We start from the raw sequence: 5,000 nt of genomic DNA, 5'->3' as shown, positions 1-5,000 counted from the left end.
TCATTATTATTATTATTATTATTATTATTATTATTATTATTATTATTATTAAGTATGTATATACATATATATATATATATATATATATATATATGTGTGTGTGTGTGTGTGTGTGTGTGTGTGTGTGTGTGTATGCAAGAGTAACTACTGGAAAAGAGAAACTAAACGAAGCAAAGCGCTTTCTTATATTACATCTAGTGCAAAAAACAAGAAATTACAAGAATATATATATATATATATATACATATATATATATATATATATATATATATATATATATATATATATATATATATATATATATATATATATATATGCATACACGGAGGAATACGGAAAGGAAATAAGGTGAGACGCCGGTCCCGCTTTGGGGTACCATTTGTCAAGGACTTTACTTGGGCCTTGACTAAAGCTCATGAACTACGTCTACGACTGCAGTTTCTACGTTTCTACAGAATTGTCCAAAGAAACAGGTGTTCCCGAAGCCTGTGCTCCCCCAACGCCTTTTGAAGATGTCAGATCGCCCATTTGATGAGTTTCGATGCATCATCTTGTTGAAATGTATTGGCATTACTAAATTAGAGGTGAGAGAAGCATTCAGAATTAAAAGGATCAAGTGGCATATTTTTCAACGCACCATACCGTCCATCAGTAAAGAAGTGTTTTTAGATCGTTGTAAAATGTGATCTACTTGTGACTTGTCCAAAACCCAAGAAAAAGTTCTTGACAAATGGCGAGGTGCATTTATAAAATTCCTTGCAAAATGTGTAACAAATCCAATATAGGTCAAACTACCAAAACCTTGAACATATGAATTAAATGACACAAGAAAAATGTAAGAGAAGAAAATAATTCTGTTGGATATTCAAACATATTTAAATATATAATCATCTTGTTGACTGGACCACCGTCCAATCCATTTCTTACATTGATGAAATTGTGGTTAGAAACTTAATAGAATGTAGTTTGATCCACACCACCCAGAATCATGATATAAATCTACATCATAGTTTATATAAATTTAGATAAATTACAAAGGATTACAAAGGCGGAGCATGCCGACAGGAGACCTTTTGATCCATATCTAGGTCGGATGCGAAAAAAAAAAATCATGTTAATAATAAAACAATAAATAAAAACTATAATAATGTAAATAACAAATAAAATACATAAATAAATGCATAGGTATAGTTAAATAATAAACAAACAGGTAAATCTATATGCCAACAAATATGTAAATCGTTAAGATCGTAATACCTGAATCTTAAGTGGCCTCTTGTGACCTTAAGACCCAAACTAGGGTCGCGAGGGTGTTTTTGATGGTCGCCAGAGGGTCTTTTTTTAACTTTTTTTTTTTCATTCAAGTTTCAAATGCATTTAAATTCATTGTGCTAGTAAATATAAACTGAACTATAAAAACGAAAGTTCATAAACATTATGCAAGTACGTAGAAATGTAACATGAAATGGTTGAATTTATTATTACAATTAGGGTCGCGACTCCAGGCTAAGAGTGGATTTAGGGTCGCAGCTAAAAAAGGTTGGGAAACTCTGCATTAAGATGTCCCAACCAGTCTCCATGGGATCTAGCCCAATGTTTAGTTCGTCTCCTACGTCACTCCAGGGGATCCCAAAACAGGACCATCGTCTCACCTTATTTCCTTCCCGCATTCTTCTGTGTATGTATATATGTATTCTTGTAATCCTTTCTTTCCTTGTATTTTGCACTGAATATGTAATATACGAAAGCGCTCTGCTTCGTTTAGTTTCTCTTTCCCAGTGGTTACTCTTGTATAATTAAACACAAGTTACCAGTGTTTCTTATTAGCATATATATATATATATATATATATATATATATGTGTGTGTGTGTGTGTGTGTTCGTGTGTGTGTGTGTTTTTATACACACATTTCCGTTTGGTATTATGAATATGATTTGCGAAAGCTGCTTCAACATGCCATCTTATCATTAGAAAAAAATAATATGAAATATTGTTGTTGAGAAAGGCAGCCTGATTAGCTTCTCCTAAGTAACATTACGAGTATATGCAATATGTACATCTGTAATAAAGCATATGTGAGTCAAATATGCATGCTTGTGTGTATGTATTTATGTATATACGTAAATGTGTTTTTGTGTATTTATGGATATATGTACGCATGCACGTGTATATTTCTATGTGTACATTTGTATGCATAATGCAGGTATGTATATCTATATATATATATATATGTATGTATGGAGGTCTGTATTTATTTGTGTACATTTGTATGTATATATGTATGTATACACGTGTGTTTATATATGTACATTTGTATGTATACGGCATTAGAACAGTAATAGACATGTAAATAAGAAATAATTAAATAACAACATTGTGCATTTCCTGTTGTAATTAAGACATAAGAAAATTATTATTTCCAGCACATAAACAAGAACCGTAACTTGTCGACATTTCAGGCGATACCTGGTCCCCGAAGTCAAGAAGAGATTATTTAGCAGATGCGGCTAATTGCCCGTAATTTGGTCAACCTTTGAGAAAACATCGTTCAGAAGTCGCAGTAAATATAAGAAACGTAATTATGAATTGTTTTAATTGCTAGAATTTTATTCATAGATATAATAATCATTGTAGATGTGTTTTTATTTATATATTTTTCGAAATGGTAGACGTTATGACGTCATGTCTTCGATTGGAAAGGAAACTGAAAGATACGAATAGTTGATAGATAACAGTTGAAATACTGCAATTGAAAATAATAAAAATCAGGTACATATACATACACATACCACCCGCATACCACCCACATACCATCCATATACCACCCACATACCATCTATATACCATCCATATACCACCCACGTGCTCAAACCCCAGTAGCCATGATCATTATTCCATGACCCCGACCGTTGGATCATATTGATGTCCTCTTATAATCCTCCCCACCCCCCACACGCTCACCTCTCCCCTCTCAATCCCCTATCCCCCCTCACCCCTCACCCTCACCCTCCTCTTCTCCCCCCAAGATCCCAAAAACCTTCCCCCTAACCTCCCCCAAAATCCCCTCACCCTTCCCCCTCCTCTCCCCCCCCAAGACCCCCCAAGTTCCCAAAAACCTTCCCCCTAGCCAGACCCACAGACGCCCCCCAAAATCCCAGGCCCCATTTCCTCTCCCCCCAAGATCATAGAAACCTTCACCCCTCCCCCCTCCCCTTACCCCTTTCCCCTCCCACAGACACCTTCCCCCCTCCCACCAGACCCCTCAAAATCCCAGAAACCTCCCCCCTCCTCCCCAAGCTTCACTCCCCATCCCTCTCCCTCCCCAGGTCCTAGAAACATTCCCCCCTTCCCCTCTCCCAAAATATCAGAAACCTTCCCCCTCCCCCTTACCCCTTCCCCCCTCCCAACAGACCCATCAAAATCCCAGAAACCTCCCCCCTCCTCCTCCCAGACTTCCCTCCCCCTCCCTCTACCCCCCCCCCAACCCGGACTGAATCCCATTCGACAATTTACATCTTACTATATCGTAACTTTGCGATTAAGCGTAATATCTGTTTACGACGTCATATATTGTTGTTTTACGATTTCAGAGGTTTTAATTACAAGATTTAATATAATGCAATCGTTTGACTTAATATAGTGTCTTTTTAACAAATTAATATATTGTAATGTTTATTACTTAATACATTGTAATCTTACGACCTAATACATTGAAATTTTACGATCTGATATATTGTAAGTTCACTTCTTGATATATTGTAATTTTACGATTTAATACATCGTAACTTTACGCTCTGATATATTGTAACTACTCGCAGTTTCATCATTTTACGACCAAACACATCGTAACTTTACGATCTGATATATATTATAACTTTATGGACTAATACGTTATCATTTTACTACCTGATATATTAGATTTTCATGAATTACTACATCGTAACTTTATGACCTGATGCATTCTAATTCTAAGACTTAGTTTATATCCATTCCATTTCTGGTGTTCTATGTTCAGTGTAATATAATGCGAATTGCAATATGAGTTAAGACTTCTCAGGCAAAATGTGTTTTAGATCATTTGTTGCATCTTAGGCAAAGCTCCATCAGTCTCCTCAGAAATTATTTCTCAGAATAATTTGCTCTCATCTCCTCCCGGCTTGTCAGAGGGATTCCTTCAACCGAATAAAATCACCCACCGACGCTCAAAATAAAAGTGTATATATATATATATATATATATGTGTGTGTGTGTGTGTGTGTGTGTGTGTGTGTGTGTGTGTGTGTGTGCGTGTGTGTGTGTGTGTGTGCACGTGTGTATGTAATGGCGTGACCTTACAGTCTTCTTTTTCTTCTTCTTCTTCCTCTTCTTTCTGTTCATCCTCTTCTTCCTCCTCTTCATCTTTCTCCATCTTTCCCTCTTCTTCCTCCTCCCTTTCTCTTTTCTTCTTCTTCTTCCTCTGTTCCTTCCTTTCCCTTTTCCTCCTTCTCCTCCTTCTTCTTCTCCTCCTCATCCTTATCTTCCTCCTATTCCTCCTTTCTCTTTTCTTCCCCCTTTTTCTCCTTTTTCTTCTTTTTCTTTTTATTCTTCTTCTCCTCCTTGTTCTTCTTCCTTTCCCTCTTCCTCCTCCTCCTCCTCCTTCCTCTTCTCCTCCTTCTTCTACTTGTTCCAGCTGCAATCCAGGTGGACGAGGAGCAATGCAAGAGCAGTTGGCTTTCAGAGCGGAGCCCGACTGGGAACAGTGACGGCGGGCCGCCCTTTTGGACTCACACGCACACGAGTCGTCAACACTTGTGCCAAGTGACTGCCGGCCGGGACGACACGCGCGCCGAGTGTGGATGTATTGGTGGAGCCACTTGCTCTTTCCGTCTCTCTCTCTCTCTCTCTCTCTCTCTCTCTCTCTCTCTCTCGCTCTCGCTCTCTGTCTGTCTCTTGCTCTTGAGTTTGTTTTCTCTAGCTCGTTCTTCCTTGATCTGCCTCTCTCTCTCTCTCTCTCTCTCTC

This window comes from Oratosquilla oratoria, chromosome 27, assembly GCF_046742065.1.
Source record: "Oratosquilla oratoria isolate Oo_2021 chromosome 27, ASM4674206v1, whole genome shotgun sequence".
Classification (NCBI taxonomy): domain Eukaryota; kingdom Metazoa; phylum Arthropoda; class Malacostraca; order Stomatopoda; family Squillidae; genus Oratosquilla; species Oratosquilla oratoria.
Note: the sequence above shows the minus strand (reverse complement) of the source record.